The 12,467-nt window shown below is 55.0% G+C and overlaps 1 protein-coding gene across 1 annotated transcript in view; it reads left to right on the top strand.

Annotated features, from left to right (window-relative positions):
- The window catches only part of LOC135892781 (junctional adhesion molecule A-like), an 83,199-nt gene that overhangs the window by 9,130 nt on the left and 61,602 nt on the right, over positions 1-12,467 (top strand). The window lies entirely within an intron of this gene.

The raw sequence follows: 12,467 nt of genomic DNA, 5'->3' as shown, positions 1-12,467 counted from the left end.
GAGTTTCAAAAGGATGTAAGAACCTCTGGAGAAACTGGTGGTCTAGACTAAGTCTTGATGGGATCCTGTTAGGACCAAGATCTTGCCTTTTGCTCCCTGAGCCTTTAAAATCCCCAGCGGGAGCATAACTCTTTCATAAACCTGAACTTCTCATCTGTGGGGGATGTAGTGACACGGTGATTGCTGACCCAGATGTTGGAGGGGAAATCTCCTTTGGAAGTGCAAAGATCTCAGTAATTAGTCTCATGCAGGGTAGAAGGATAGCTTATTGGATAAGGCACTGAACTAGGAATCAGGAGACTTGGGTCAGTTTCTTACTCTGCCACAGGCTTCTGGTGTGACCTTGGCAAATCACTTAATCTACCATGTGCCTCAATTCACCATCTGTAAAATGAGGATAATACTTATCTACCTTCATGGCAGTGTGAGGTTAAAATCCATTGGTGGTTGTGAGGAGCTCAGCTATAACTACCTAGATCTGCTTTTGCTCTATGGGATGTTGGTGTTCCGGGGTGTGGATTTTGGGGGGAAATTTTTTTTATAGTGAATCTGGGTTCATCATACATAAAAACAAACCTCTGTAGCTCAGATTGGAGAAATGAGCACCACACTGCTGCCTCTAGTGCCTGGGTGGAAACGATGTGGCGGAGAGGCAATCCTAAATCCCAGTTTGCCTTTGGAAATTGTAAACTCAGTTACAATCTCACTTCTGCATGAGACCTCTGAAGAGATTACTGAGGCCGATTACCATGATGTGAGAGAGCCCCATAAACGCCCTATTCCGCATCTAGGCATGCATGCAGCCCTAACCCTCCTCGCTCCAAGAGCCTGCACCAAACAACTTCCTTCCCAAAATAAAAGCCGCTTACAGGGCACCACCTTTGGCATTTGTCCTTCCCCAAGCACTGTCCACTGCGACTGGCTACCTTCCTCCTGGCTTGAGAACAGCTCCTGGCTGCATGCATCTAGGGATGCTGGGCTGTCTCCCTCCTCCTCAGCACCCTCGTTCCCGCTTTCCTCCTCCTCTTGCCTTGTTGAACTGGGCTCTGCAGTGTCAAAGTGGAGGTGGGGTCGCCCCCAAGTATCGCGTCCAGCTCTTTGTAGAAACGGCAGGTCGCGGGGGCAGAACCGGAGCGGTAGTTTGCCTTGCGCGCTTTGCAGTACGCATTCTGCAGCTCCTTCACTTTAACCCTGCACTGCAGTGCGTCCCGGTCATGTCCCCTTTCCATCATGTCCCTTGATTTCTGCCCGAAGGTACACCTCTACCCCGATATAACGCTGTCCTCGGGAGCCAAAAAATCTTACTATGTTATAGGTGAAACCGCGTTATATCGAACTTGCTTTAAGCCGCCGGAGTGCGCAGCCCCGCTCCCCCGGACCACTGCTTTACCGCGTTGTATCCGAATTCGTGTTATATTGGGTCGCGTTATATCAGGGTAGAGGTGTATCATAATTCCTACGGCTGGAGCGCAGCTGGGACTGGACAGCTTGCTCCCCCGAAACACTGAAGTCCAGCACCTCGCCATTGCTCCATACTGGGGATCGCCTGGCGCGTGGAGGCATGGTCACCTGGAAAGATTCGTTGAGAGCACTCCACACCTTGCTGTGCAAACAGGAAGGGGATTTTCAAAATTCCCAGAGAATTTAAAGGGCAGGGTCTGACGGTTGGTCACCTGAGGGCAGGGCAGTAGAGTTCAAAGTGATGACCAGAGTGGCTAGAACAGGCATTGTGGGACACTTCTGGAGGCTGATCAGGGCGTCAACACTGGCGCTGCGGCACTCCAGCCGGGGCGCAGCAAGCGTTATGCTTCTCGGGGAGGTGGATTACCAGGAGCGCTCCAGCCACGGAGTCTGGGTGCGCTACGTGCCTTGCCAGTGTGGACGCATCATGAGTTAGGGTGCCTGGGGCTGCTTTAATGTGCTCTAACTTGCAAGTGTAGCCAAGCCCTTAGTAAACAGCACCTCTTTACAAAGCAAGCAGGCTTGGCTGAAGTGGCTGGGCAATTCTTTCTTGTGCACTGAGTGACTGGTACAAATGCTCCTGCACTAATTCGTTGCAAAAAGATGGGTAATCGGTACTACTGGACAAGACTTGGAAGTTTTAAAACAGTGGGGGAGAAGCTTTCCCTTGTACTCCTATTGTAAGAGAAATTGGTTTCCCTGGCAGGTATGTACTTTGAGGAAGTAGTTATTCAAACTATTGTTCTGACCATTTGTCCTCCATTTACTTCAATTGCTGCAATATGCATTTCCTTGTCACTCAACCACACTAGCGCGCCCCATTTCTGCAGGGATGCAGGAAATACAGGAAGTGCTGAGACACTTTGTAGGACAGAGACTGGGTCATAGATTCCCCCCCCCCGGAGATATTGTTTTGGAAATTTTGGCTGGGACTTCTGGTCCTGATTTTGCAGCTTCAGAGAGTCAGATCTTGAGCTGAAGTTACAAAGCCATCCCCTGCCACGTTGCTCCTAAGGAGAAGCTTTCCCTGCCCCACGGCAGAGGGAAGAGTGTATATTGAAGAATTAACAGCAGTGGAAAGGTAAAGACTGCAAGGAAAGCTGACCAAAGAGGGCATCTGTACAAGTGGGAGAGTCTTACTGGAAGTATCTAAAGCTGACACCATGCCCCACAAAGTTGCTGGTTCATGGGCGATGCCTGAGCATTGCCACATAGACCAGGGTAAGGCTGTGGCAGCCTGCTGATCATGTTGCAGGATCCAGCTGCAGGAAGCTCAGCATCCTCCCCTGCTTCCTGCCCCCATCGCTCCTCAGCTGCAGGGGGAGGGGTCACTGTACGGGAAGCTGCTCCCCCATCCGCCCAACCCCCGTGCATCTGGACCTCCCATACTCAGACCCCCCTGACATGTCTCACCCTGTACACCCAGAACCCCCCCCTAGCCCTCCATACCCAAACCCCACCCCACTGAACCTCAATGCCTGCATCTGGAGCCCCCCTGCCTCCAGACCCCCACCTTGCACCCAGATCACCCCCCACTGAGCTCCCTGAACTCAACCCCCCACCCTGACAAGCCTCACCCCCCCTGAGCCCCCACATCCAGATCCCCATGCCACTGACCCCCCCAACTAGCTGCACCCAGTGGGCAAATACGGGTGTACCCCCACGTCCTTGGGGCCCTCCTTGGCCCCCCACTTCAGGTGTACCCTCGCCACGGGCACTTTGACTGGTGTCCCGCCCACCCCCGTCAGGGTCAGGTAGGTGTTGGGCACCACCTGATCTGGGGCCACCACCTCGGGCCGGGCCAGCGTCACCTCTGCGCCCGTATCCCAGTATCCATCGACCTTCCTCCCATCCACCTCCAGGGGAACGAGGTACTCTTTCCGGAGGGACCGCCCCGCGCCCACTGTATAAACCAAAAACCCTGAGTCTGGAGCATCCCGCCCCGCAGAGGAGCAGGCCTGGAGCTCTCCTCCCTCCTTAGCAGGTGGTACTCTGCCAGCCCCCCTTCCCTGGGAGTGCTGCCTCTCGCCTGGCTGGGTCTCTACCCAGTCAACCCTCTGTGGGTTTGGTCTGCTCAGTCTGTCCCTGAGCCTGGGGCACTGGGCCCGTATGTGACCTCTTTGGTCACAGTGATAGCAGACCATGTCCCAGGGGTTCCCTCGAGTGGGTTGGATGGACCTGACGCTGGATCTTCCCCTTTGGTGAGGTTTCTCCGTATTTTCCCGCTGGGATGGCCCATGGTGACTCTCGCTCTGCGTTGTGGTGGGACTGTTCCTTTGGGACTCCTCCCTGCCAGCCCCTGACCGGCTCTTTACAAACTCATCGGCCAGCCGGCCTGCATGTCGCGGGTTCTCTGGTTTTTTGTCCCTCAACCACAGCCTCAGGTCGGATGGGCACCGCTCATACAGTTGCTCCAGTACCAGCAGTTTAACCAGGTCCTCCTTCGTCTGGGCCCCATCTGCCCACTTGCTGGCGTATCCCTCCATGCGGACGGCTAGTTGCAGATATGAGATCTCAGGGGTTTTATCCTGACTCCGGAACCTTTCCCGGTACATGTCAGAAGTCAGCCCAAACTCACGTAGCAGGGCCTTTTTGAATAGTTCATAGTCCCCTTTTTCCGCCTCTTCCAGTTGGCGGTACAAGGCCAAGGCTTTGGGGTCCAGTAAGGGGGTGAGAACCCGGAGTTTGTCTGCAGGATCAACCTGGTGCAGCTCGCAGGCCGTCTCAAAGGCATCCAGGAAGTCATCCATGTCCTCCCCCTCCTTGCGTGGGGCCAGGATGCACTTATCAAAGCTCCGTGCAGTCCTGGGTCCCCCCTCACTCACCGCAGCCGGGGGCTCGCGGCCCTTCAGCCTCGCCAGTTCCAGTTCCTGCTGACGCTGTCTCTCATTCTCCTCCCGTTCACGATGCCTCTCTCTCTCTTCATGCTGCCTCAGTTTCTCTTTCTCCTCCCGTTCATGCTGCCTTTGTCTCTCTTCATGCTGTCTTTGTCTCTCATTCTCCTCCCGTTCATGCTGCCTCTGGTGTTCACGATCCTCCAGCTCTCTCAGTTTTAGCTCTTTCTCCCATTCCAGCCCATTCTGCTCCACGGATGCTGCGCGTGGCCGGGAGGATCCCCTGCTGGCCGGCGAGTGTCGCCGGGAGGATCCCCTGCTGGCCGGGGGGGGTCACGGCGCCCTCGGTATTTGCTGGGCTCCTCCCCACCCTTCCCCTAGGCATAGGCAGGAGGGGTCTCTGGAAGCCCTCAGCAGCCGGCTGACCACTCCCAGCTGGGACAGACACTGGGGCCTGCGCTGCATCTGCCAGGCTGCTTCCCTCAGAGACAGGGATCAGTTCATTCGCGCGATCTCCCTTCTCCAGCTGGGCAATGAGCTGTTCTTTGGTGAGCTTCCCAATGCGCACCCCCCTCTGCTTGCACAGCTCCACCAGGTCGCTCTTAAGCTGCTTGGCATACATCTTCCTGCTGGCCACTCACAGGCCTGTGTGCCCACCGCTCCCCACAGTTTCCAGGGAGACCCCTAGTGTGCCAGCCCTTCTCGAGGTCACCACCTCTCTGCCAGGGTCGAGCTGCAGACTCCTCCGCCCCTGGGACCACTCGCTGCGATCCCCCGGGGGACCCTGTTACTGCAAAAGTCCTTCTCGCTGGTCACACACTCCCAGGGGTGATAACCGTCTCTCTCTGACTCCTCAGCACGCCTGGTCCCCGTCAATCCCCCTTCGTTTTACTTCTCCCCAGTCACTTACTGCAGGAAGCGCCGTCCACGGGGTGCAGTAGATCCCGCCGCTGCCACCAGTTGTCACGGAGTAAGGGGGGACTCAGGGCCCTGCACCCCCGGCTTCCTGCGATTCACCATGACTCTCAGCCAGCCAGTAAAGCAGAAGGTTTATTTAGACGACGGGAATACAGTCCGAGACAGGTCTTGCAGGCACAGACAACAGGATACCCCTCAGTTAGGTCCATCTTGGGGTCCTCGGACACCCCAGCCCCCTCCAGAGGTCAGAGCCCTCCCTGCCTCCAGTCACCTCACCAGCCAGCTCCCCAGACTCTGCCTTCAGCGACCCCTCCCACCTTTGTTCAGTTTCCCGGGCAAAGGTGTCACCTCGCCCCAGCCCCCTCCTGGGTTCTCATGTTACAGGCTCAGGTATTTCCCTTCGGTCATTCTCCCATCCCCCAACGCAGACCATCCCAGCCACACTCCCCTGTCAGCACTTACAGATCACAGTAAGAACAGTCCCAGTTGGTCACATGCTGTCATTTAGCAGCCATTTTTATCAGACTGCTGCTTAGGCTTTTTCTGCTTGATTCAATTACAGCCCTAATGTCCATTAACACTTCATTTTACACCTCTGTCATTTCTCTCCTGACTTGCAAAGTACCAGCCTAGCTTAGCCTCTCTCTCTGTCTCCATCCTGCTCTTTGTCCCTGGTGGACCTGCAATACTGATACAGTTAAAATCAATTTAATTTAAGGTATACTAAAGAACCAAGATGTAGTGAAACCTGATCATGGGACCTTAAACTGTATTAACCCTTGTCTTCTGCTTAAACCTAATCACCATTGTGTCACCGGCCTGAACACTGCAAGAACCATATTTAGAGGCAGCTGTGAAATATATAGCTTGTCTTTGTGGTCAGGAAAAATAACAGGATACAACTGTTAGGGAACTGTTTTAATCCTGGTAGATACTAGGCTAAGTCACAGCCAGGCTAAGAAACTGTGACAGAGAAGGAAATGTCATAAGCATGGGTGCCTCATCGCCAGATGTTATGACCATTTAAATTGGTTCTAAGGCCCCATCTACAGAACAGCCCAGTCACTGGTCCCGGTTACAACATAGCTTTCCCTCGGAATAATCAAAGCATGATTTACATTTGGTGGTGTAGACTAGATCTTGGCTGTTCCCGATGGGCTGTGTAAGAGCATTCCCAGACAGGGCTGAATCCTCCCAAGACCTGTCTCTACTACAAAGCGGAGCCATGATTTAGCTGTCACCTCGGTGTGGTTGTGGAATCAGTGGGGCTCTAGATTGTGAACTTCTTGGGGAGGAACCATGTCTTGTAAACCTCCCCCACGCTTATGACACTGTAGAAAGCCTCCCCTTGTGAGAAGGGATTTAAGGGGGGAGGGATAGCTCAGTGGTTTGAGCATTGGCCTGCTAAACCCAAGGTTGTGAGTTCAATCCTTGAGGGGGCCACTTAGGGAACCGGGGGGAAATCAGTACTTGGTCCTGCTAGTGAAGGCAGGGGGCTGGACTCGATGACCTTTCAAGGTCCCTTCCAGTTCTAGGAGATAGGATAGGATAAGTATAAGAATACTTACAGATGGGGAAACTGAGGCACTTGTGTGAGTTGCCCAAGGCAGAGCCAAGACTAGCTCTTAGCAATCAGGCATCCAAGACGACTGCCACTATAGAAGCATCCCATCCATTTGAAGCACACGCTAAATGTGTCAAGCTCCAGAAGCACACAAGATCACTAGCAAGTCTCAAATACTCATGCTGGTGGGGGGTAGTAACTTGCCTGCCAGTCGTAGGCATCTGGAGGAAACAAATGTAAAACAAATGGGGCAGCAGGTACCATTAAAATCATTAAAAACCTGCCACACTTCTGGGGAACCAGGACACCTGGCAAAGCAGCATGAGAAAGGAACTAAGAGTTCTTCTTCGAGTGATTGCTCATGTGCATTCCAATAGGTGTGCGTGCACGTGCGTGCTGCATGCACAATCATAGGAAGCTATTTTCCCCTAGCGATACCCGTCGGTTGGCTGTGGAGACCCCTGGAGTGGCACCTTTATGGCAGTGTATATAGAGGTCCCTGCCAACCCGCCGCTTGCTCAGTTCCTTCTTACCGCCAGTGACGGTTGTTGGAGCAGCTCAGTCTCTTGCGTTTGCAAGTGCCTACCTAGTGGTTCCCTTTCTTAGTTGTATATAGTTTAGTTTGTTATATAGTAGTTTGTAGTTTAGTTGCACTTACTTCGGGGGGCTTCCCCTCCCCCGTCCTAGTTTCCCCAGGCACTGGGGCATGCCTCAGTCACAGGGATTTAAGGCGTGTGAGAGGTGTGTGAAACCTATGCCCGCAGGCAATCCACATGCTGCCTGTCTCAAGTGTTTAGGAGAAGGCCATCAGACAGATAAGTGCCCAATTTGCAGGAGCTTCATACCCAGGACTAAGAGAGAGCGCGTTTGAAGCTCCTCCTGATGGAGTAGGCCCTCCAGCCGAGCTGGCACCAGAAGCGGCACTGGCATCTTCGGTGCGCAGCGCCCCAGTGCGGGATGTCCCGACACTGAGGAAGGACTCCTCCAAGGAGCACCGGTGCTGCTCCCCAACCCATAAGGCCAGTGCCACCATGCAGCACTGCTCGCAGTCCCTGGTGCCGCATAAGAAGGCGGACGGGGTCGTTCCTCCGTCAAGAAGCCTTGAGTGAACTCCAGCGTGGTGCGTCCTCCGGTGGGACACCCATGGTCTGGGCCTCAAGACCTGGCACCGTTGACTCCGGCCCCAACAGGAGGCCCATCGAGTCCAGTGCTGATGGACTCCCTAACTCAGGAGGATTTGGAGGAAGAGATCGACCGTCCCTCCATGCCGGACACCGATGAGGCAGCATGGGACCTCATTGCCATGACGGCACAGTCCCCGGCCCCGCAAGCCCAGGCACCAGTGGCGGCACCGGCTACAACGTCTAGCTCGGCACCACATGTGGCTCCGGCACCGATGGCGGCACCGCCTCTGGTTCATCATCGTGGCAAGCCTATGATGTCACGGCACCGCTTACCATCACCCTGGTACTGCTCCCCGGCACCGTCCGGCTCCGCGCCCTCCCATCTCCTGTGGTTGGGCACAGACTACTCATCCGAGTCAGACGCCGAGTCTTCCGTCTCTTGACGCCGCCACTACCGCTCCTGGTCCTGGCACCGCAGACTGGTGGAATCATTGGCACCCGTGGTCGCCCGGCCACCCCGTGGCAGGGCCCAGTCCAATGGCCCTTTTGGACTCCTTGGGCCTACCACCAGGGTCAGGGCTCCAGGCTGGCATCGGTGGCATCTGCACCCCATGGGGGGCCCCCCCCAGCAACGTCGCTGGCTCACTACACCCCCGTATGAGACAGGGACCCTGGGCTGTCATGCTCAGGCGCAGCACCCGATCCAGCGCCATCAGTGACACGAGAGCCACCTCCAGTCACGGGAGGCTCCGAGGTACCTGACCCGACCTCCAGAGAGCCAGAATGGCAGGAAGACCCTGTCCCCACGGGCTGCCACCGCCGCCTCCTTGCCCGACAAGGCAGGAGCGGGCACCACCACCCTACCAGTGATGGACACCAAGGGTCCCCAGGATCTCCTTAGGAGGGTGGTCCTAAACCTTAATCTCCAGGCAGAGGAGGTCATGGAGGGAGTCTGACCCGCTGGTGGACATCCTTGCCCCTGAGGGTCCTTCTAGGATGGCCTTGCCCCTCATAAGAATGATCCAAAATACCACAAAGGTGCTTTGGCAGGCTCCACCCCTTTAGCGGTGGGTGGTATAGAGGCTGGAAAGACAATATTTTGTGCCGCAGGAAGGGTACGAACACCTTTTCACCCACCCCAACCGGGGACTGTGGTGGTCGATGTGGCAAACCACAAAGAGCGGCAAGGACAGCCGGGTCCTGCGCCTAAGTCACGGGACACTAAGAACTGGACCTTTTTGTCCGAAAAGTCTAGTTGACTGGGGGCTCCAGCTTCGAGTGGCCAACCAGCAAGTGGTACTCAGCCGCTATGCTTTCAACTCTTGGAGTTTGTTGGCAAAGTTCCAGGAGTTACTCCTGGCTGACTCGCGCAAGGAGTTTAGCGCGCTCCTTGAGGAGGGCAGGGTTGTCTCCAGAACCTCCCTCCAGGCTGTGTTAGACGCGGTGGACTTGTGGGCTCGGACCATCGCCACCATCACAATGAGGTGCAGTGCGTGGCTCCAGGTCTCAGGGATACCACCTGAGGTCCAGAACACAATACAGGACCTCCCCTTTGACTGTGCAGGCCTGTTCACCCAAAATACAGACTCTCGCCTGCACAGCCTTAAGGACTCGCGGGCAACTTTGAAGTCTTTGGGGATCCTTTTAAGCCTCAGCCCCCGTCCCGCTTCTACTCTGGGCATCGTAGATGAGACTCGTCAAGGAGACGGGGCAGAAATAATAGGAGGCCCGCCACAGTCCTCAGGCCAAGGCCAGGGTTCGGCCAAACAGCCCCCTGGCCTGAAGCCAAACTTTTTGAAGATGCGCCCAAGGATGGAGCATCAGTTTCAGTCTCTCTGTTCCTCCCCCCCCCCCCCCCCCCCGTGAATCGACTCTCGTTGGGTCCTCAGCACGGTAGGGGTGGGATATTCTGTTCCCTCCCATCCCTGTCCCTTTTCAGGGACCCTTCTCACAAGCACTCCTCTTGCAGGAGGTGCAATCGCTCCTCGCTCTAGGGGCAATAGAGGAGGTTCCTCAGGAGTTCAGGGGCAAGGGGTTCTACTCCTGCTATTTCCTGATCTCCTCCCCCCCCCCCCCCCCCAGGACAAGGGTTGGCTCCGGCCTATCCTGGACCTGCGAGATCTCAACACATTCATAAGGAAGGTGAAGTTTCGCATGATCTCTCTGGCCACCATCATTCCTTCCCTGGATCCGGGGGACTGGTACGCAGCCCTCAATTTGAAAGATGCGTACTTCCATATATTTATTATCCCGGCCCACAGACGATTCATGGTCAGTGGCCAGTGCTAGCAGTTCAGGGTGCTCCCGTTCGGGCTCTCGGCGGCCCCCCGGGTATTCACCACGTGTATGGCAGTCGTGGCAGTGTCAGGCGCAAGTATTCCCGTACCTAGACGACAGGCTCATCAAGGCAGAGTCCCAAGCACAGGCCGCAGAGCATGTGTCCTTGCCCCAGGCCACATTCCACAGGCTGGGCCTCATATTGAATGTGCCCAAATCCACACTGGCCCCAACTCAGAGAATAGAATTCATAGGGGCTCTCTTGGACTCCATGCAGGCGAGGGCGTTCCTGCCGGAGCTGCGCTTCCAAGCACTCACGGACATCATCGAAAACCTTCGCCGGTTTCCCACAACCACGGCCAGAAATTGCATGAAACTATTGGGGCATATGGCAGCCTGCAGATACGTGGTCCAACCCTCCAGGCGTGGTTGGCGCGGGTGCACAGGCTGGGCATGGACCCGCAGGACACGATAGTTATGCTCCCCCCTCGCATCCTCGAATCTCTCCACTCGTGGCTGCAACCACCCGTTGTTTGTGCGGGAGTACCCTTTGCCAAACCCCATCCTACGCTATCCCTAGTCACGGACGCCTCAGCGCTCAGTTGGGGAGTGCACCTGAGCAATATCAGAGCCCAAGGCCTATGGTCCCACACAGAATTATCGCTGCATATCAATGTAAGGGAGCTGAAGGCGGTTTGTCTGGCATGCCAAGCGTTCTAGCCCACCTGCAGGGCGCATGTGTGTGGGTGCTGACGGACAACACTGCAGCGATGTTTCTATAGAAACAAACAGGGTGGTGCTTGCTCCTCTCCCCTGTGCCAGGAAGCCCTCGAGCTGTGGGATTTTTGCATCGCCCACTTGATACACCTAGAGGCATCGCACCTTCCAGGAGCACAAAACAAGCTAGCTGACCGCCTCAGCCGCTGGTTTCACGATCACGAATGGTCCCTCAGGCTGCACATCGCACACTCGATTTTCCAGAGGGGGGGCTCGCCCCACATAGACCTGTTCGCGCTGCAGAGCAACAGGAAGTGCCAGCGGTTCTGCTAGGAATAACGTAGCTGAAGTCGACGTACTTAGATCTACTCACCGTGGTGTCTTCACTGTGGTGAGTCGACTGCTGCCGCTCCGCCGTCGACTCCGCATGTGCCTCTCACACCGGTGGAGTACAGGAGTTGACGGGAGAGCGCTCGGGGGTCGATTTATCGCGTCTGTGCCCTTGGCCTCTCCTGGCTGGAGGGAGCTCAGTGTAGGACTGCTCTTGGATTTCACCCAGAAACTCCAGTTGGGGAACATGCTGCTGCCCAGAACTACGTTCAGAGCAGTGCACCAGCTCCCTTTTGGGGCACAGGTACAATTCAGAGTATTGGTGAGAATCTTTAAACCTCTAAATTGTCAGGGACCCAGCTCCCGGAAAGATTCCCCGTCCTAGCCCGTCATAGCTGTGTGTGGTCGCTTTTGTTTTCTGGCCTAGAACCAGCACGGAGTTTTCCCAGTGGAGGTCCCCATCCCATTTGAAACTTGCTGTTCATCGGAGCCAGAACCTCAGGGCTCTCAGAGTGTAATATAAAATTGTCTGCGTGTTTGGTGGTGGTCCTGGCAAGACTAGGGCATTGTGGCTTCCAGCCCCAATGGCAATCACGCTGTATTTATAGATCTAAAATTGCACTCATGTCAAGGGCAATAGGTGCTATAAAAGTTCTGAAACAGCGCTAGAAACTGTGATGGCATAAGCAAAAATGACTGGTCCGATGGCAAAGTGCAAAGCTGTCTGGGGAAGAGGAACCAGCCTGTGCACACTTCAGTCAGTTTTGGCTCTTTCTCGGTGGATCAGAGATAAGCTGAGTGGTTTTGTGTGGGGAGGAGGAGTGCTGCTGAGACTGGGGATGCGATTTGGGGGGCAATTGTTTAAAGAGGAAGCGGGGAAGAAATCTGTATCTTTAGATTGTAAGGTTTCAGAGTAGCAGCCGTGTTAGTCTGTATCCGCAAAAAGAACAGGAGTACTTGTGGCACCTTAGAGACTAACAAATTTATTAGAGCATAAGCTATCGTGGGCTACAGCCCACTTCTTCGTAGCTCACGAAAGCTTATGCTCTAATAAATTTGTTAGTCTCTAAGGTGCCACAAGTACTCCTGTTCTTTTTAGATTGCAAGCGCTTTGGGGCAGGGACTAGTCTGTACGCGTGCAGTGTGTAGCCTAGTTGTCCTAGTGATCCTTGTTCAGCGTCGTAAGGCCTTACCGAATACAAACATTTGACTTTGTCTTAACAAAAACCAACCAGAAAGCAA

This window comes from Emys orbicularis, chromosome 20 (genome assembly GCF_028017835.1).
Source record: "Emys orbicularis isolate rEmyOrb1 chromosome 20, rEmyOrb1.hap1, whole genome shotgun sequence".
In the NCBI taxonomy this organism is placed as follows: Eukaryota; Metazoa; Chordata; order Testudines; family Emydidae; genus Emys; species Emys orbicularis.
The sequence above is the reverse complement of the archived record's forward strand: the minus strand, read 5'-3'. Positions and strand labels throughout refer to the sequence as shown.